The sequence below is a fragment of the Taeniopygia guttata genome, chromosome Z (assembly GCF_048771995.1).
Source record: "Taeniopygia guttata chromosome Z, bTaeGut7.mat, whole genome shotgun sequence".
In the NCBI taxonomy this organism is placed as follows: domain Eukaryota; kingdom Metazoa; phylum Chordata; class Aves; order Passeriformes; family Estrildidae; genus Taeniopygia; species Taeniopygia guttata.
Genome location: NC_133063.1, coordinates 33,050,100 through 33,072,299, shown reverse-complemented (window position 1 = coordinate 33,072,299; position 22,200 = coordinate 33,050,100). Strand labels below are relative to the sequence as shown.

General features: G+C 43.8%; 1 long non-coding RNA gene across 1 annotated transcript; it reads left to right on the top strand.

Moving 5' to 3' along the window:
* Positions 1 to 21: 21 nt before the first annotated feature.
* LOC105760829 (uncharacterized) lies at positions 22 to 14,401 on the top strand. Its single transcript, XR_012052810.1, has 2 exons — positions 22 to 3,679; positions 12,858 to 14,401. It is a non-coding gene; the product is annotated as an uncharacterized lncRNA (long non-coding RNA).
* The last annotated feature ends 7,799 nt before the right edge of the window (positions 14,402 to 22,200 follow it).

The following is a 22,200-nucleotide window of genomic DNA, read 5'->3' as shown; positions in this document are numbered from 1 at the left end:
CGCTGCGCAGCCGCCGCAGCCGCTCGGGGCGGGGCCGGGGCCGCGCCCCCGCCGGGCTCTGCCGCTCCAACCGGGGTTGTGCGCACCGAGGGGTGGCGGGCTCGGGGGTGTGAGCTGACGTGAGACTGGAGAAAGGCCTACGCGGGATGAAAGGTGGAACTGGAAGGCTTTCCGTATCCTTTCATTCTCTGCCGCACGTGTGAAATTTTGCTTTGGTCTCCTGCCAATTGCACTCAAATCACTGGAGCTTTGACTCCACCTTCCTCCACGGCACTCTTCTGGAATGCCGTGTCCAGTTCGGGGCTCGTCAGGACAAGAGAGACAGGGAGCTACTGGAGTCAGTCAAGTGGAGGAGCACAAAGGTGATTTGGGCATGGAGCATTTTTCTTCTGAGAGCAGACTGCGGGAGCTAGGCCTGTTCAGTCCAGAGATGACTGAGAGGGGATCTCCTTAATGTATATAAATATCTCTAAGATGGATGCCAAGACCATGGTGCCAGACTGTTTGCCGTGGTGTCCAGAGACAGAATAAGGAGCAGTGGCCATAAACTAAACCACAAGAATTCCATTGAAATATGACGAAGAATTTCTTTGTGTTGAGGGTGGCAGAGATCTGGAACAGGCTGTGTCCCATGGAAGCTGTGTCATCTGATCTAGGTCACCCTGCCTTGACAGGGTGGTTGGAGTAGATAATCTCCAAAGGTCACTTTCAACTCTAATGAGTCTGTGATTCCTTGTTTATTAGAAAGTCTGCTGTAGAATACTGTGGCATTGTTCACACAGCCACACCTATCCAATCCTATCCTTCATCCTTCCCCTAGTACCTCTCTTATTTCACAATAACTTCGAGGTCAGCCTTGCCTCAGTGCCCTACACGTGTAACTTTTCCTTGTCCTCCCTCTACTGCCTAATGAAGACTCTGACTTCCTCCCATCCTTACCATGCTAACCGCCTGTTACTGTGGTTAGCAAATCTTCCACCAGATTCTGCCTTTGGCTTATCTTTCCCCCTTCAGCTCTCAGAGATTCTGTGCAGCATCCTGAGAGGGCTTCAGGTTTCACCAGGAACTGATGGCAGAAGGGGAAATCACCCAGTTGGTCTAAACCTGCTGGAAGAATTGAGACAGATGGTTTTACTGACTTCAAGAGAAATCATAGTGAGCCCTGAGCAGATGAACTAGTCTGTGTATTAATATAATGGTGGTTGTTGGTTCCCTTCACTGCTGTTCACAGTGTTGCAGGGCTGCAGACTCCTTCATGACTGAGGTGTCAGCTGGCTAAAGAGGCCAAGGGCTGTCTGAACACTTTGCAACTGTAACATGCCACCTCCTTTGCCAGGGTTGACATCCTGCACAGAGGGAAGTGATAGTGCTTTGCTAAGATCTTCAGGCCTGCTTTTCCTTCATTCTCCCTGCAGCCACTTGGCCCAAATGACGAACGCGCAGCTTGACTGCCATAGCTACATGCCCAGACTGTAAGCTTCATGCCTGCGGTGTCCTCCATGGAAGTGAGCCGTAGTGACTGTATGTAGAGAGCTGCCACTTTCACCTGTGTTCACAGGTACCTGCAGGAGGAACACCTGGACATCATGGTTCAGCCATCTTCCCCATGAGTGTTTGTTTTGTTTATAGTTGGTTTGGTTTTTTTTCTCTCTCTCTCTCCAGTGTATGATAGGGGAACTGAAGTGATGGGGCTTTTTGCTCTATCAGGAGGGTCAGTTTACCTCCTGGAAGGTTTTTTAGCAGAGGGGCAGAAAGCAGGTGCTGCAGAAGGTGGAAGGCTCCTGCACTGGGATTCAGTGGTGTTGCCGGTGTGGTAGCCCCGCAGCTCACCCCACCTCACTCCGGGTGCTGAGCAGGGGAGCACGGGTTTGCCGTGGGCTGAACACCCTTGCATCTGTGCTTGCAGTCCTGTGCTCTGCTCTCTACACTGCAGAAACTCCACAGTCCTGGGAGCAGGGAGAAGGACACGCCTGTGCTCTCCCAAATGCCATTCCCTCCGATGGTACGGCATTCACCCGGAGCTAGCTCCTGACCCCGCAGCTACTCGCAGGAGAACATAGAGCGCCCTTCTTTTTCAGGAACTGCTCCTTTAGCGTTGGTATTTTGTCCGTGGGCCTTGCCGCGCTGCAGTGCCGCCTCCGCGGCTGTCCCCGCGTCCCTGCGCCCGGCGCGCTCTGCCGGTGTCTCCTCCGCCGGCTGCGCCTCCCTGCCAGCCCCAGCCGGGCCGACCCGGCTGCAGCCACCGAAGGGCAGGAGGAAATGCAGCCATGCGGCAGGAGGTGGCGAGCGAGGTCCTAGGGAGCGCTGTCAGCGGGGCCCTGAGTGTCCTGGTGACAGTGGGATGCTCTTTCAGGCTTGCAATCGGCTCTGAAAACGCCAGCATGTGTGCAGAAATGTTGCGGGTTTTTTTCAGAATTGTTTTGTGTCAAGGTGAAGGGCAACTAAGAATGCTGAACTGGTTTTATAGGAGTGTCAAAACAGGGATAAGGCCAGGGCAGAAGAGGCAAACTTGGAGTGTTCCTTTCTGGTGGAATTACTCCTTGACCAGTCACACTGGGACCGTTCTGCCAGGGACAGATGGTGTTAGTTCCTTGGGCTCCCAGTGCGGGTTATTCTGTAGGGACCCACAGAACAGAAACTAAATATTTTTTGATGCTGAAGACACCTAAGAGACTTTCAACAGCAGATTTTAAGGGGCTGATCAACTTGATTTGCTTTGTAAATTGCAAAACCTTTCCTTTATTGGAAAACCTTTCCTTTATTGTTAAATGTGCATGTTCACTGTGGCAAAGTAAAATGCTGATCAAGTTGATGTGTTTAAACAGAATTTTCTGTATTTTAAGTAGAATTCTCTGGATCTTTAAGCTCTGAGTTTTGAAGCAGAATTCAATGTCCCTGTCCCTTTGATCTCTGATCCAGATGGAAGTTGATGGTCTCATTCTCCCCTTTAACCTTTCTTTTAAATGTAAAAAGATGCTATCAGGGGACTTAAGCAGATGTTGCTCAATGTTTATGGAAAGCTTTTGTATTTTATGACCTGCCTGGCAATTGTCTGAGAAGATGACATCTTCTTTTACACTCAGTCTGAAGTTCTGCACGTCCTGAACTGAACTTTGCTTGAAACTGAGTAGGGGACATTGCCCCAAACAACCAGCAGGGACCACTAGAGACCCCCAAAGAGTTCTACAAAGGTGCAGTGACACATACTGCATAAGGTCGTGCAAATGAAGCAATTATGCTGTAGGCAGGAGTAATTATGTATTAGATAGGCAGGTTTATGTAGATTTCAGTGTGTGAATTCTCTCACATTTTAAACCTTGGTCAGCTTGATTTGTGGAAAATCTCTGCTTTGCATCTCAGGGATACATCAAAGTGTTTCTAAACCCTTTATCCATATTTAGAGAGTTCTGAAAGTTGGAAACAAAAGCAGTAAATTGATTTACAGTTTAGAAGCCTTTGCAGAATAATTAATTTATTGGAGATGCTGCCCAGGCATTCAAAGAGGAGAAGAAAGTAAGCAGATCCCAGCAGGAAGGAGCAGATGCAGCCAAGGTTAAGACAGAATCTGCTGTAGCCATGCCAGCGGGGCCTGTTGCAGAGACGTTCCGAGTTATTCAAGAGGCAGTGACTGAAGAGTACGTGAGAAGGACTCAGGGCATCTTTCAGTTTGAGCTATCTGGTAAGCCCATCGCTTGTGCAGCCTTGCCTAGAAAAAGGCACTGGGTGCTTTCAGACAGAAACACTTTGGAAGCTGTCCCGAAGCAGACCAGCTGCTCTTCAGTTCTGTGTGAGGCTCCTGCTGCAGGCCGCTTGAGCAGGCCCCTGGAGCTGCCGTCCCTCTGTCCTCACGGGGCTGGTGTGGCACGAGGGACAGGGCGTTCTCGGGGCCACAGCAGGAGCGTGGGCTGCCACCAGCTCTGTGAGCAAAGCGCAGCTTCTGGGCTCTCCTGCCCGCGGCCCCAGCCCGTGGTGCTTGGGGCGTCAGGGGGACAAGAGGTGACTCCTTGCAGAGCGCCCGTCAGCGTGCGGCTGCCACGGAACCTGCTAACACACGCGGACGCGGCCGTCTGGTGGGGACAATGGAGAGGGAGGGCACTGTCGGAACTCAAAATGTCCCTCAGACATTTTTAGAGGTTCCAGGCCTTGGTCAGAAGCATTTTAGACCCTGGCAAGCAGCTGAAAACAGCTGTGATTTTGAGTTTGAACCATGGAATGAATTACCAACTTTAAAGGTGGAACAAGCAGTCACAGAGGGTTAGATGATATAGTAAAAGTAGTCACAAATTAGAGGGTAAAATTTTTTAGTATTGTACAGGGGGGTTTTAACACCTGTACAGGGGGGTTTTACTTTGTACAGGGGGGTCAGGAGTTCTAAGATGGAGGAAAGTGGGCCTGATCCTGTTCTTCCTCCTTCTTCTTCCTTACCTCCATGTTCTTGGTGATGTTGGCATTTTTCTATTGGTTTAGGCTAGGGACACACTATTCAACGTAGATGATAGATATTGGCACATTATTGTAAATATAGTACACGTAATTTTTTGTATATAATGTTTGTACCATCCCACTGAGGGGCAGAGCCCCGCACACTGCCCTGCAGGACAGACCTGCGGCAGGGCAGCAGAACTTGTTATAGATAAGCAAAAATAAACAACCTTGAAACCAGCACAGACGAACTATGGCTTCTTCTTTGGCAACGGGGCAGAAAGACAGAGACTTTCTACAATCTCGGAATCACCAATACCCACAGATTCCGACAATTGGCGTCCCTGGGCGGGCATCAGCAAGAACAAGAAGAAACAGCAAACAACCTCCAACCTTCATCAGCAGAGAAAAACAAAAAAATAAAGAAAGGAAGAGGAACAGAGCACAAATGCTCTCGGCAGATTCCGGAAGGAGAGGGAGCGAAAAGCTCAAGATAAGAACCTGACCTTCACCAAGACAGCTCGTCTGGAGGACAGCCAGGAGGAGGAAAACCAGAAGCGCGCCTGGGATTTCTCGCCTGTGACCTGCTGGACGATGAACAGTGCCATCTCCGGACTGACCTTGTGGTGACTCAGCTTTTGGTGAGAATGGTTGAAATTAAGAACATGGGGAAGGGATGCTCCCAAGGACAGACAAAAAAATTTTTTTTCAGCCCTACAGGGCAAGACTTTTACCCATCTGGTAGAGATAGCCTCAAATGAGATGAAAGCTTTGTTATTGTGGGTGCAGTATACTCACCCGCACACAGATGTACATCTTTTGTTTGAGTTAAATTTTCGTAAGGGATCAATAAGCAACTGTATTACCGAGCCACAGGAAAAAGAAAAAAAAAAAAGAGAGATAAGACTGCCGCAAAAACTTTTGCCTTCAGCAAGGACAATAAGAGTCATTTTCACAACGCGGCATTTTAGACTGAACAGCTAAGGCTCCTATGGGAGCACAAGGAGGAAGATGGCCCAGCCAGCAGCTTCGGGCAATTTTCCTCACCAGGGGAAGCAAATTGCCTCCCGAAGAGGATCGGGAGGGGGGGTGTCTCATCATGTCCTATGTCTCCAGGTTCACACTGTTCCTCAAGACTCCTCAAATCTCAATTTCTAAGCTCCTCAGCTGCAGAAAATCCCCAGACAGTGAGACAAGCTAGGCACAGACGCAGCCCTCGGTGGGGGAAGGGACTGGCCACTGCCCGAGTCCGAACCCACAGTGGGGGGGCAGCGGTGCCGGCGGCTCCTGGGGGGAGGGGCAGTCGTGAGTGCAGAGCGGAGGGAAAAGTGAGAGAGAGGAGAGAACTCTCGCAGCTGCGCGGGTGGGGAGTTCAAAACAGCCCGCGGTGCAGGCGAGAGGGGGGGGCAGTGGGAACCAGCGGACGCAGGAGGCGGCGGGAGCGCGGTGCGGTGGTCAGACGCCCAGAGTGCCCGGTGATGCGTTCCATGACGAGAATTCGTGAGAGTGCGAAAGCACCGTCCGGCAGGTGCCGGGGAATAGCTCCCAATTCGCAGCAGCGGCGCTGGCCAGGCGGGCGGCTGGACGGAGAGCTGGACTCTCCTGTCGCTGCGGCGATGGCAGCGCGCATGCGCGAGACGGTAGAGCAAAACCCGGAAGTCGGAGCGGAGATCTCTTGCATTTCGAACGCACGGGCGCGGGCACAGACGGCGTCGGGGGCGGCGGTGGCCGCCAGCCAGCCGTCCGCAGACTGCGCGGTGACCGCGGGGGGAGACCCGAGAGGCGCGGGGCCGGGCGGGACGCGGCGCGGGGCTGCACAGCGCGGAACGCGGCGGCGCGTGCCGATGACGTCAGCAGAGCGCCGAATCGCGCTGGGCTCCAGCAGCGGCTCGGGGACGGCGCGGGCCGACCCAGAGCGAAAACCGAGGCAGCGCCAGGCCTGACAGAGAGAATGGGGGGGGACGTTCCCGAGGGACGGCCGCGCGGAGCCGGTATGGGCGGGCGCGGTCGGTGCGGGAGTTCCTTCCCTTGTTCCCATGGCGACGCAGACAGAGAGGGTGAATCAAGGCTGCGCATGCGTTTGCGAGAGTTAAAGCGAACGCGGAAGTGGCTGACAGCGGGTGTGAGCAAGAGAGAGGGGCGCAGCATCCTAACGCAGGCAGAAGCGGGGTTTGCACCAAAAATGCTCCCAGTGCTCTCATGCCGCGGCAAACAAAAAATCACAACAGCAACAGCAAATAATTTTTTACAAGCAGCAAATATCCTGCAGCAATGCTGAGAGATGAGTCTCCCAATTTTCACCCTGAAATAAAATTCCATCAGTCGCTTTTTGAAAACCAGCCAACACAAGGCCTTTTCAAATCTCCCCAATGTTTCTAAACACCAACCCCAGATTTTTTCAGTTAGGTCACAAAATTGATCGAGCAGACACGCCCAGCCGGTGTGATGATAAGTAATAATTGTGGAACACATTGTGAAAAAGAGATATCATAATGAAAATTGATATAGAAAATTAAATAGCATGAAATGTTAGTAATTTATTATATTAAGGTTTAAGTTAGGTTGTATTTTAACGTTTTATTAATGATAGAATTGATTTTTATATAGTTGGTTTGCGTTTAAGTTAAGTATTGTTTAATTAGAGTATATCACTTTAAGTTTATTTTAGGTTTGGGCCCTGAAGAAGTTAAGTTTACAAAGGTTTAATTGATAATGGATTTATATATTGTTAATTTGATACATATGAATTTCATAAAGTTAATATAATTTAGGGATTCTTTACTAAGATTGTTATATATTGAGTTTAAGTACTATTTAATTCAAAAATTATTTTAAGTTTTTCAAAGGTCAAGTTTATTCAGCAGCAAAGTTTAGTTGTTTTTCTTTAAGGATGAGAAGGTTTTGTCTGAAACAGTTCACAAAGTAATAATGAACATTGATTTAAGGAGAAGTTATTGGATTTATTGGATTCTTGGTTTTGTTTTAGTATTTTCTGTTTTATTATAAGTTTATCAGTATATAAGAGTTGTAAAAGAATTTATTTTGAGTTTTCTGAGATTGACTTTATCGTTTAAAAATCAGTTTTATAGTCTGTTATTTCTTTGTATAGTGATACAAAAGGCATTTGTTTTCAAATCCTTTATTTTTAACTATATAAGTGTTAAGAAATTTTATCATGTTATCAGGTGAAGATTTGTGCTTCGTTTTTTCATAGTGAATTCTCGTATGTTTTATTGTTGTTTATGTAATCTTATCCAGGTTACATGCCAGTTCTGAAGTCTCATTTTGAATTTTAACTGTATTGTGCATTTTTCTAGGTGAACTTCCTGATTCGTTTTTATATCTCTTGTGAGTGGAATCATTGCATTTCTATTTTTCATCATTCTCAAATGTTTTTCAGAAGATCTCAGAGAGAGGTGCCTGAAACATTCTGACAACCTCTTGCCATTGTTAATCTTACGATTTCTTCAATTGACATACTTTTCCTTCAAAAGAGTTTCAAGAAAAATGAATCTTTGTGTCATTTGACCAGTTTATCGGTTTGAACTTCAAGTGTTTATTTTATAAGAAAATGTTATAATAGGTTGTTATGTTTTAAGTATTATATATGTATTGTTAGTGTAAGTTTTGTTTTATATAATATGTTAAGGGACATCTCTCCAGTTTAAAGTTTGGGTCCTGGCCAGACCCTGATTTTAACTTGGACAGATGAGTTTGCCAGCAAAATTCAGAGGTTTCTGCACAAAAATGAATGATATGCAGGTCATTTTTGACCATCGATTCGATCCTACAAATGTTACAGCTGACACAGTTTTGAGGTGAAACTTGCCAGCCCTGCCCGGGAAGGGATGCCAAGGGTTTTCACTGGAAACAAATGTTTCAGCTGTTTGCAGGCTCTGAAATGCTGTCACAATGTTTCTAATGATCATGCTTTGTTCATTTTTATATATGCTATTTAGAATATCTTTCTTTTGAATTTTCTTGAATTGTTATCGATTTTGATAAGTTTTATGCATTTTATTATTGAGATATTTTGTCTTGTTCTATATTATGTTTTATATTTCAACTTTCTTGTTTCAAAAGAGAAGAAGAGAAAGAGAGAAAAAAGGAAAAAGAAAAAAGAAAAGGAGTGAAGAAGTGCCTGAAATAAGGCTGAAATGAGGTTGAAGATTTTGTATGTTTTAATCTCTTGATATAATTATTTTGTAGACTTGATTTTGCTGATCATTGAGAAAAATATGAAGAGAGTGCTAGACACTGAACAGATAAAATTGAAAGAGGAAAAAAAAAAAAAATCGTTTAAATAAGTAGCTTTGAACAAGGATTTTGTTAATGTTTCCACAGAAGTTGAAAGTGGGGTTTTTAGTTTGCAGACCCTCAAAAACAATTCTTACAGATTTAAAGATGGGAGCTCAGATCATTATTGTGGCAGAGACCAGATTGCTGACAATGTCAGGGAAAGATTTCTTAATCATTCATTTACATTTAAAGAAGAAATATTTTGAGTGGACAATCCAAAGTCGCAAGATTTTTCAATCAGGTTGTTAGGGCATTCAGAAGTTTGCACAGTTCGTTTTCCAACACACAAAATGTTAAATGTAAAAGTGAGTTTCAGGGAAAAAACAAAAAAGAAGCCAGGAACCAGTGGAAGGAATGACAGTGTTCACTGATGGTTTGGGAAAAACTCACAAATCAGTGGTCACATGGAAAAATCAAAAAAACAAGGAAATGGGAATCAAATATCAAAATGATACAAGGTTCACCACAAGTTGCAAAATTGGTAATAATAGTCAGGGGTTTTTCAGTTATTTTAGGAACCCTCAATCTGATCGCAAGTTTAGTGTATGTTGCAAATGTGGTCAAACAATTAGAGAAATCGCTTTTAAAACATACAGACAAGGAAATTTTATATTCATATCTATTATACATGAAAATAATCCTAGAAAAATAGAGAACATTAATAAACACATCAGAGTGCATTCTTCACCTCCGAGGTTTTTAGTAAAAGGGAATGCTCATGTAGATAGACTCACAATGCCCATCTTGCAGACACTGCCAAACATTTTTGAGCAGGCAAAATTGAGCCATGCATGTTTTCACAAAAATGCACAGGCATTGATGGGAACCTTTCACCCTTCTGAAAGTCAGACAAAGGAAATCTGCTTGCCAGAGTGCCAGTTTGTGCAATCTCCTGTATTTACAGGAGTGGCCAATCTGAGAGGTTTGTAAAAGCCTTCAGCTGTGGCAAGCTGATGTCACAAAATACCCATCTTTTGAGAGGCTCGAAAATATCCATATTTCAATTGATACATTTTTAGGGGCGATTTTTGCATCATATACAGGGGAGACCACAGAACATACCTGCAAACATTTTTTATAAGCATTTACATCATTAGGAGTGCAACAAGAAATAGAAACAGATAATGGTCCAATTTACACAAGCAAGGTGCTTGACAAATTTTTGAAAAAACAGAGAGTCAAACATATTTTCAATATTCTTCATTCTCCCTCAGGTCAAGCAAGCAAAGAACACATCGCACCCTGAAATCCACTTGGATGGACAGAAAAGGGATGAGGCAGGGTTGAACAAATGTGTTGAATTTTTTAAATGGTTTTTTCTCAAAGCCCACTCTAATAATTGTCAGATATGTTACAAACAGCCCACAGGAAAAACTAAGGGAAAATCCTTTCGATTTGATCAGAAGCCCAGAGTCAGGACAGATTGAAGGTTCATTTACATTAATAACTTGGGGCGAGGGTTTCGCTTGTGTTTCTATAGGACGAGGACTGAAGTGAATGCCAGCAAAGCACATGTAACCTTATCGGGTGCAGACGTCAGTGGATGTGGACCCGAGAAACAGAGAGGCAAGCACGCAGACGAAGGCAGACAACAACGCTGCAGACGTCTCGTCGGACAACGATTGATCACCCAGAGACTTGGGGTTTTTTCTGGGAAATCAAGTGTTGTTTGGGTGTTGCTGCATTGCGGGGTTTCTCACAGAGGGTGGGGACATGGACATGGGATTCAGACAGATAGTGTTCATGTGCTTCATTCTTTCACCTATTGCCTTGGGCAATAGGACAGATTTTCCCATGAGACAACCAAGGGAAAAAGTGTGGGAGACTTTGGCAAAAGCAGCTGGTCTGGACAGCATTTGCCTGACCCATTCGAAACCAGAGAAACTATTTTCAACATGCCTGGTAGGTGTGCCAGTGGAGGGATGGTCAGTCCCAGGGGACGTCCTTCCAGGGGTTCTGAAGTTTCTTTCAGACCCTGTGGAGGGATGACATGTTTGGACACAATTCCTTCCTGCTGCTCACTTTGAACCTCTGGATTTGGACATTCTGGGTCAACAAAAATGAAATGGTGCATCAAATTTAATTCATCAGGAGTGGCAAAGACAGATAATCATACAATAGATGTCACTCCGAATCAGCCTTTTTATAAAAATGCGTCATCTTGGTGCAATCATACCAAAATGACAAGCAAACCATCCTTTCAACATCCAGCCACTTTACCGAAGGGAATGTTTTTCATTTGCGGGGACAGAATTTGGCCTGCTATCCCTGCAAAAATCAAGGGTGGTCCATGCAGCATTGAAAGATCTTTTGTTAACACACAGCATGACCTTGATAAGAGAGCAAGGAGAAAAAAATCTGATGAATGAAATGATCCAAATTGTGACAATGATAATGTTAATACCAAGAAAAAAGGCTCGGAAAAACTGAGTGGTTCTGCTTTCACAGCAGGTGGCATCAAAAAGAGCCTTGGTGCAGTTGGATCAAAAGAAGTTGTGGGCAGAGTAAAGATGCCCATGTCATTTCTTTTGCATCGAATGATTTGTTAGCTAGCAGTGAAAAATGAGAACAAAACAGTAATTGAACATCTATTGTAAACACATGGACACAAGAGTGATAAATTTAAAGAGAGATCAGAGGACCAAACACACATGGAGAAAAATTGAATCATAAGTAGATGGTGTGTTCAATTTGTTTCACTTTTCACAGTTGTAGAAAAGAGATTTTGAAAATAGTTGTATGTAATTATAAGGTATTGTAATTCTTCTAATGTTTGTGCTGTCCTTGCCTCAGTACATGAGGCAGACCATGGACAAAGTTGTCAAAGAGGTGTTCTTGATTCAAAAAGGAAAGGATCCCTTGAAAAATATAGTTCAAATTATGATGATAATGTTTCTACCTGGGACAAGTCTCGGAGAATTGCAGTAGCAATTTTCTCATTCCAAGCAGCATCAGGGGCGGCCTTGACACAATTGGATCATATAGCATGTTGGTTGAGGAAACACAGTCGTGCCATTTCGTTTGCACTGAGTGACATGTTAACAGACATCAACAGTGCAAGGCAAGCAGTGCTTCAAAACAGGGCGGCAATCGGTTATTTGCTGCTGACACATGGGCACGGATGTGAGGAATTTGAGGGGATGTGCTGCATGAACTTATCCGATCATTCAAAATCTATTCATAAAAATATAAAACAAATACAAAGTAATATTAGCAAATTGAACAAAGTTACAGGGTCCTGATGGGATGATTTGTTTAGCTTTTTTGATATCTCACCATTGTGGAAAGAACTTTCAAAAATAGCATTTTATATTCTTATAGAACTTGTAGTTCTTCTGCTTGTTCTACCATGCATTTTCGTGTGTATTTGAAGGACCTTGAACAGCATGATAAAGCGGATGTTTCTGGTTCAAACAGAGAGGGGAGATGTCGGAACTCAAAATGTCCCTCAGACATTTTTAGAGGTTCCAGGCCTTGGTCAGAAGCATTTTAGACCCTGGCAAGCAGCTGAAAACAGCTGTGATTTTGAGTTTGAACCATGGAATGAATTACCAACTTTAAAGGTGGAACAAGCAGTCACAGAGGGTTAGATGATATAGTAAAAGTAGTCACAAATTAGAGGGTAAAATTTTTTAGTATTGTACAGGGGGGTTTTAACACCTGTACAGGGGGGTTTTACTTTGTACAGGGGGGTCAGGAGTTCTAAGATGGAGGAAAGTGGGCCTGATCCTGTTCTTCCTCCTTCTTCTTCCTTACCTCCATGTTCTTGGTGATGTTGGCATTTTTCTATTGGTTTAGGCTAGGGACACACTATTCAACGTAGATGATAGATATTGGCACATTATTGTAAATATAGTACACGTAATTTTTTGTATATAATGTTTGTACCATCCCACTGAGGGGCAGAGCCCCGCACACTGCCCTGCAGGACAGACCTGCGGCAGGGCAGCAGAACTTGTTATAGATAAGCAAAAATAAACAACCTTGAAACCAGCACAGACGAACTATGGCTTCTTCTTTGGCAACGGGGCAGAAAGACAGAGACTTTCTACAATCTCGGAATCACCAATACCCACAGATTCCGACAGGGCACAGCATCCTTGCTGCCTTCGCACCTTACTTCACTCTCTGTCCAGGTGATGGTGGAGGGACTTGGTACATTGACCTGAAGACCAAGGGTGGGAGTGCTGGCTTCGGAAAGCCTCCTGTGACGGCCGATGTGGTTATGAGCATGTCGAGTGCCGACTTTGTAAAGATGTTCACAGGTGAGGGACAAAGGCCTTTGTCAAGGGACACAGGCAGTGGGGCCCAGAAAAGCCTCTGCTGACAGGGGAGTAGAGCAGCTTCTCACTTTGTGATCTGGGATTGGAGGAGCTTTCAGCTTTTTTGGCTCAAGGGAGAGTGCAGGCAAGAACTGCTTGGATTTTTCTGCACTTCTGCATCCTGTGAACAGGAAGAGTGCAAAAGGTTACACTGCTTTTATTAACCAGGTACTGACATTTTAGCAGCCAGTGTATCTTCAGAAATAATCCAGTCAGTGTGTTGGATTTGTGCTTTGTGTATATCTGAGCATCATTTCCTAAATGTGCACTGCTTGTACCAGGAGGACTTGTTAGGAAAGTAAGCTGATATGTTTCATCTCCCCTGAGAGATTGGAGCCATATGGTCTTTTCTCAGTTAAATCAGTCATAATATAATAATTTCATTAAGTAACAGGATACAACATCTGATGTCATTTGCTCCTCTTTGCTTTCTCATTCCAGAAAACATATTTACTGATTAAATAGTGTTGTACAGGAGGCAGTGTCAGAATTTTCATAATGTTAAATTGCTACACTTCTTTGTAAGTGTGATTTCTACAAGTAACACTATTCAAAACAGCTCCAAATCTTTTTTAACACACTTCAAAATGAAGTCAGAAGAGAACAGATTAATAATGAAAAAAAAAAAAAAGTTATCCATTAAATTAATCATTGCAATCAAGTCCTCAGAAATGTTTTTACAGATGGACTGGAAAAGTAAATTCTACTTCGATTAATCAGCCTCCTCCTTTACAGCAAAGTTCTTCAATATTGTGAAATGTAGATAGATAAAGATATATGGAAATTATTTGTTAAATTCAGATAGTGGAAGTATATGAGATTTAATCACAGATTCTGATTTAGCATTTTTACCACGTGGATAAAACTATGAATGATATTCCAAACCAGAATTTCTAAAGCACTCAAAAATCTTACTCTAGGGATATTACTATTTCCTGTGCACAGCCTATATACAAATTATTTTAATTTTCTGATTATTCTGTTTCTTCATTTTAGATAAACTAAAGCCATTCATGGCTTTCATGCCAGGAAATTCTAGTATTCAAGGTGATATGATGCTAACATTGAGTCTGGAAAAGATGCTGCTATAGTTAAATTTTGAACACTAGCAGAATCCTGGTCTTTCTTATGTAACTACAAAGCTATTTTAAAACACCAGTCCTCATTTTTTGCTGATGCAGATCAGCATTTTGTAGATCAAGATCAATAGATTTTGTAATTGCTACAGAAGTCACAAATCAGGTTGATTATAATACCCAACAGCAAACATAGCTTTTAAAAATAACTTCCTGTAAAGTTTAAAAGAACAATTATATCCTAAAATTCTGGTTTTTCAATAAAAGCTTTTCAAATTTTCACTTTTTTTTTTTTTTTTTTTTTCTGACTGCAAACTCTCTTGTGTCATTGTGAAATGCAAACCTAACAGCAATTTATTTCTTATCATGTTTTCTCATCTTTAAATTACCTGATGTCTAAGGAGATATGAGTTCTTATCCCATGATTAGGGGATGCACAGCATGTTTCCAGTGTACTGTAAGAGCTGAAGTCAGCACTAACTTTTCCTCTGACTGGGAGACAAACAGTATTTTTCTGCCCTGTACTGGTTTCACAAAGCTTTTATGAATTGACCATCCCTATCAGATGTTATTTAAAAACATCTCTGACAACCTTGAACTATTGAAAAAGTTTGCTGTGCACTGTTATGACAAGACCTAACATGGATGCTGTAATAGAGAAATTATTGCAGATATTTGCCTTCTGCAAAAGATTTTTACATGAGGTCAGAAGTGTGTTTCTTTTTACTCTATTACTCACTTCACAGATTTTGAGTCCCATAAAAATGAAGTAACTAAAAAATATTGTGACTGTTTTGCTACTGTGAGTAACTGGAGATAAAGGTACGATGTTTTTGGGTGATAATAAATGAAAAGAACGGCTCCAAGATGTGCATAAGAGAGACACGATCTGCTGGCTGCTGACTCTAGTAAGCAGGACCGATGGCTCGTCATACTGCGAAGGAAATGTGACCCTCATGTGCTCAAGGGCTCTGTTTAGACTTCTTCCCTCCCACCTGTTGAGCAGTTCCAGGTCCTCCGGAGGAGTTTGGAGCAGGCGGTGACAGCAGAGGGAGCAGGCAGCACAGCGCAGCGGGGCTGCCTTGGACACCCGCGGCAGCCGGGCGCTGCCGAGCCTGCCCTGCTGCGGCAGACTTGCCCAGGAGCTAGACTTGCCAAAGTGCACCAAGAGCTTTTTCTGCTTAAAGCACGGGTCAAATGTGGGATAGGGCGAGATAAACAGGTTTGCAGCGATTTAAAAATTTCTGTCTGTGCCTTGCATCCTCTTAGTTCCTTCCCTCATTCCAGGTGTAAAGTCTGTGCTCCAGAGCAGGAATGAGGGAAGTTACGTACTTCTAGATGACAGAGCACCAGGACTTGTCATATATATTTGAACCACTAAAATAATCCGTGAGAGTAATATTTTGGGGAGAGATTTGGTTTGGAAGAGTGTTAGCCTGAATGTTTAAAATTTGACAAAAATCAAACCCAGTAAATCCTTATGTAATGTCCACGTAATCTAATACATATAGTCCGTATAATGGTGTCTTGCTTAATCTTAGTTCTATGCGTCATTCTGTCCTAGAATAAGATGGTGCTTTGTATATATAACAAAGTTAAGCTCTAATTAACTAAATACAACTAGCTCAAGCAATAATACATAGAGTCAGTGTCTTTTACTGCAGTGGCTTGTAGCTCTGTTTCCCATCATTTCTATCAGGGGCTGAGAACAAGACTTTGCCAACTGTCTGGGGACAGTACCATCACACCTCTTGAGACAGGATTACCTGCACAAAATTTTATCAGTGGGGTCCACACTTCAACTTGAAGTTACTGTATGGGAAAAATAATAAAAAGAAAAGGAACTGCCTGACAAGTAGCCAGCCAAGAAATGTGGCCCCCAGAAGAGTGATCTTTCCAGAGTCAGCAAGCAGTGAAGATGAGGAAGGTGACTATAATTATTGTTGTCAGCCTTTCTCCTCTGTCAACTCTGCCCTTAGCATTAGGAGGTAGCCAAGCTACCTCTTGGTTGTTCCTGTATATGATGCCATCAGTGCTGACAGGATCACATTTAAGCAGTCACAGGTGGTGTGTGTCAGTCACTCCACTTTGTGTATATTTATGGCCAGTAATGCTTACACGTTATTTACATGATTATTATTTACTTTTCATTAAAAGTAAATAATAATAATTTGCTAACTCTTGCTTTTCCCCTTAATACAAACTAAAGTTACAAAACAGGAAACACAAGGGGAAGAAAGATGAGATTCCTGGACTATGAGCAATTTCTTTCTATGAGAATCTACTGAGATTTGCAAGTGGGAGGTCAAGGCAACAGCATAGGAAGGAGAAGGGAGAGACTGACAGCCTCGGGTCGAAGGCTGCAGGGCTGCAAGTGATAGCTGGGCCCTGAAGGGTGCATAGAAGGCACTTAGCATAGCAGTGGTGACATCACTTGTGCATGCATGTCTGTGTGCAGCAGTTGATATGTCTGCCATTTGCTACTCAGTGCTAAAAGACAGCTTATGCAATGAAATTGTGATCACAAGATCGGACTGGGAAGCCTGCACATTAGAATCTAACAACCAAGGAGACAGAGAAGTGTACACACTATTTTGGCATGGCATGATCGAATTCAAGCTTTATGGTTACCTCACTAGAAACTGAAGCAAGGAAGAAAAAGTGGGTTCTATCAAGTTCTTAAATGTAAGCAGTAATTTTGAGCTTGATTACTTGTTCTCACTTTCTCCCACTTATAGGAGCCACATGGCATTGGCAACAACTCTGAAAGCAGACCTTTTCACCAATGGTTAAAGTTTTAGCAGGGTGGAGGATAAGTACAAGACCATTATCTTCAATCATGATCTTTGTCACAACTTTGATTGTGAGTTTGTGTGAGATGTAGTATTGAGTGAACAAATAACACAAAATCAGTGTGATGGATTTTTTTCACCAAGAAATATATTTAGTACTATTCATAATATTTTCTTCAGAAGGATGTTATCAGCTATTTTTTTATACATAGCTTACTATTTCTACTAAACAACTGAATATGATAGAGGGGAATTCTGAGATCCAGACTTTACTGTAAAAGCACTATCTGGGTCACATCTATTCACTGAAACAGGTCTCTCAAACTTTGGAATTTACCAGGCCAAAAAGGGAGGCAAGAAAATAATACCATGGTTGCCTCAACCCAGAAACCTTGGGAGGAAACACTGGCTCAGTTTGGGGTTTTTTTTCCAGAGGAATAAATGCTTCTATGACAGTGACAGTCAGATATCTTAAGTAAATAACGCCCCATATTCATATTTGCAACCTTCTCTGCATTTATTTTCTTATTTTTGAAGAAAAGGAGATCCTTCCAAAGACACAACACAGGAGACTCTGTTGTCAGCCTGCTACAGGTGGGCAACTGCATGAAATGCTGGAAATAGCCCCAAGATTTCTGTGGTAGGGCCACAACTCAGCTCCCACATGATTCCAGTTCTGTCATTGCAAAGATTTCCCCACCCTCCATCTTCTTGTGTTTGCACTGTGAGCTACTTAAGGCACCCTGTAAAAAGGAGCTGTGCTCTCCCAGCCCAGGACTGAGGGGAACAGAAACAGATGCACTGTGGGTCTGCTACAGCCTTCATTTGCCGTTTGCAGAGAGCCACCCCCTTTTATGAGCCCAGAAACTCACAGCTAGCAGTGTGAGTGGGTGAAGAGCATGATCCAGTTATGTTTTAAATCCACTCTCTGTGTTTTAAAGGTAAACATTAGGTAATAACTTGAGGCCACAGGCTGGAGACCAAAGGATCAATGTCCTTATACTGTATAGAGAAATTACACACTGTACCTTCAGACAAATCTCCCTCATATAATTAGCACACACTTGTAGTGCCAAGTCTCCTGCTTGCTTTCAAATGGATTTCATGTTGAGCTGTTATTACACACCTTCTCCATACTAGTTATTTGGGCTTTTGTTTAAACTGCTCTTCTTTACCTGTATATTTCATCCAAGAGCTGATACTCACCTAGTAACCAACCTGCTGTTGCCATAGATATATCCTATTCCACCAAAACCTGCAGGAATTTAATACAAAACAGAGTTGCATGGTCACAACTCTGAATACACACAGACTGGATTCCCAAGGGTGTTTCAAGCCTCATGAAACAGTATAGAATTTCCAAAGGCACCTTGTGGACTGATCTTCATATACTTTTTCTGTCTAATTATTAGCACTAATTGTTAGTTGCAGCCTAGTAACAAAACTAACAAAGGGAGGACCAGCAGAAAGTTAGTTCTGCTCTAATATGCTTGGATGTAAATATGGAGTATCCTTGTGATACCTGCACTGATTTCTTCAGCATCATGCACATGTGAAGGAAAGGTGGCTGCCTAACATCACAATATGAGGTTCTCAGCAGAGAAAACGAACAGGTTTTCTTCTGTCTGTTAGCTGCACCACACAGGGTATGAAAAATTAGAAGTGACCTAAAAGCTGGGTATTTTTACTGGGTATTATGGTGTCTCTAAGCTTTCACAAGCTGTTATCTGATTTGCATTTGATCAATCACATTCTAACTCACTTGGAGCATAGCCCTGACCTGAAGTTAGGTATTTTGTTGTGCTGGTTTTCTTTTTTTTTTTTTTAGAGTTGATGAATAACTGCAGTCGTAACAAATCCAGTGACTGTGGGTTGGGTGGTCTTTAGTACTGGTACTTACTCCCCCACGTTCCTTCAGGATCTCCAAAGGAAAATGAGCATGCCCTCATATGTGCTATAGGCTGGGTGTTGAATCTGCAAAGGGAGTTTGAGAAGGGTAGGAGTTTTCCGGTAATCAGTGATTATTGGAAAAAGACAAAACCTTTACAGTGCACTGTGATGGCTGAATTTCTTCTCCTCTGCTTGTCCCACACAACCTTCTACTTCAGAAACAAGCTCAGGACACTCCTTGCCTGGTCAACCCTTTTAATTCAGTGTTACCTACATGACTAGAAAAATACCTGCTCATGCACCTGTGTAAGTCTGTCTTGGCCTGCTCAGGCAGAGCAGTATTTGCAACACCTATCCTAGCAGTCAAGTAGAGAGATTGCCAGTAGTCCAGGCAGCTGGACCAGAAGACCACTCAAGCTTTCGTGTTTGAATCAGGCTCCTTGAGGACTTGTGTCCCATTTGTGTCCCAGAATGAAGAATTCATTTGTCTCTTGTGGATACTTGTACAGCCCTTTTTTCTGGTGTTTGGAGCAAGGATGTCGGGTCAGTGTTAAAAGCAGGATTACAAGTGTTGAAATACTTGTAATACTGTGGTGAATGACTAACAGAACTGAAGGACCATGGTCTACTAAAATTGAGTTTGTTCTGAAATGTTCTTCAAAAGTGACAAAATCTTAGGGCATCATGTAGTGTCCCCCACAAGTAATTTTTGGACTGGCAGGTAGGTGAAGGGCAAATAAACCAGCAGTGCTTTGTTTTGGAGAATTGTGTGTATTTAATTACAGACGTTCCAGGAATGCAGACATGATACTTCACAGACTCTGCTTTAAAAATCTTTCCTTACCTAAGGAGAAGCTGTGGAGTGTGAGGGAGGTGTTGCTTGCTTGATCTTTCTCTTTAAGGACACTCTTAAACAAATGGATCATGTTCTGATACTGCTTTGCCTTGTCTTAGTAAATGAATTTGGTCTTCAGACATTACAGTTCCAGTATTTTGTACAGGAAACCTAAAAAACACCTTAAAACAACCCCACAGACAAGCAATTTATTCAGTTCCATATTTATTTGCAATTTTCCAAGGACATTCCCAATAGCAGCATACCTGTTTAGTGCCAGAAAGCACTTTAGACGCCAGTCCAAAGAGGTGCTTAATGGCTTTCATTCTGACCCTGCCTACACCAGTGTAGCTCTGCCACATTGCTACTGAAAACACAGGGATACAAAGCCCTCTGCACAGTCATGAGAGAAGGATTTCTTATTCACTAACCACCAGTATCTCAGGTGTGTGTTGTAATACCCCAGCTCCACTTGTCACACCAGTTCTCTACAAGTCAGACCATTTTACTTCCTGCAGTCATGGAGAAAACTGCCACCCACCTTCTGTCATTGACCTTGAGTCCCCATAGCTGGGTGTTTGTAAGCTGCACTGCCCCACAGACCCCCCTGTTGCTCTGCCCTTCAAGAGCACTGATGCCCCATGAGTGAACCAGCCCATTATTAATACTGACTTGCAGATGCCTGTTTCTCACCAAGCCCTTTCACCCACAGAAATGTGTCATCCAGGTGGGTCTAGCTCATGCTTAATTCTCTGAGAGGGGACTGCAGTATTCCAGACTGACACACAGGCATTTGGGACAGGGAAGCTGGCTCTCCAGATTTTTGGTGCTCATTCCTTTGCAAGAGATGTTGAGGTAGAGGAAGTTTCAGTGAAGAACCAGCTGTCTGCCTGCATGTTGGAAGGCTTCCTCAAGCAGGCTTCCCTCACAATGTTACAGAGGAGGAAGAGGTGGTGTAGGACACCACAAGGTTTGGTCAGGCACTGAGCTCTTCTCGGACTTTCTGGGACCTTACAGATAGTACTCTTTCCATGCTCCAGCTAACTGATGGAGTAAAGTCTTGCTTGGGTCATGACAAATGAAGTCTAGAAAGGAAGATGAATCTTGTAACTTATACTACTTTTTCAGGGGCTGCCTTTTTCAGGAAGATACTGGTTGTGCCAGGAATTTTTCCTTACTCAAAAGTGGTTCTGCTTAACTTTTTGCACAGCAGGAGATAGTCTGCTTGGGCACATGTTCCTCTGAGAAACATTCCTTTAAAAACTAGTTTATGATCTGCATTTGGCTGGTTCCAGCCATGATGAACAGCCCTTGGAGCAGACAGCTAATAGTAGTCTGTGGGGAACTGCTGCAAAAAAAGCCTCTCATGGCAGTGGCCTGATCCTGCCCTTCTTCCTGTGACACAGTCAGTGCTGATTTCAAACCTACAGAATGGTCTGGTGAAACAGACCATTCTTAGCCTTTCTCATTTTTCATTCTCATCCCAGCTACTCTAGTGGTAGGTCCTTAGTGAACGGCCAGCTTTGTGCTAAAATCAGAAGTATTTTCTGATTGCATCTGTCTTCCTCCTAGCCTGTTCATCACCTCCCAGGCCAGCAGCTTTCCTCCTGCTGTGAGGGCTGGGGGGTTTTATATGGAGTGGTGTTTCACCTTTGACTTTCAGCTGGCAAAGCTTCTGGCACCAAGTCAGGATCATGACTGGTGGCGGGTGCTAAGTGAGAGTCTGTGTGGGTGCTGGCACACCCTACTCAGCTGGGCAGGAGAGAGCAAGCGTGGCCAGGGCACAGACTGCGGGGGTGTGACTCAGCTTCCTTGCTGCCTGAATCAAACAAAAGGCAGAGCTGGACAGCAGAAACAAGCCACTCAGCAGAATCCAGCTCACCTGAACTAAAGGGGAACCAGTCCAGACCGAGTCAGTGCACATCTTATCTTGTGGAGGACATCCCTGGGAAAAGCCAAGCTTTGCTTTGTTCCTGCTTGACCAACATGGTGCTGGAGGGATGCTGGAGAAGCTGAGCAGTTCACAGCAAAGCCATGTGGTCACTTGGTGTCTGCACGTTTTTTGTGAGGTGGTATCATCTCTGCTGTGATGTCGCTGTCACTTGCCAGCACCTTTGGGCCTTTCTTCAAGACAGTCAGGTGTTCCCAAACAGGAGAACAGTGATTCCTTTCCCTCCTCTTTGGCAGCTTGTACACCCTATTTCACAGACAGTATTTCTCTGCAGAAGGATCAGTTCTTGTGGGACCTGGGATGCTTTTGCTTTTGCCTATTGTTTTTGGTCTGCTGGTGGCATGAGTGTTAATGGGATGGCAGGCTGCTTGGGAGAACTAGAGGGGAGAGCATGAGCTCCAACTGAGCACCATAAGCCCTAGCTTTCCTGGCACTGGCACCTGGAGTGAGACAATTCACCCTTGCCGCACAGACTGCTATGGCTGATGAAGGGTCACAGGGTTAGTGAGTTGTCAGAGGTCACAGAATAAAATAGTTCTGGGATGAGGATGTGATACACTTCTTTCTCAGCCCACTGCAATAATGACAGGACCCTACTGTCTTACCTGGACAA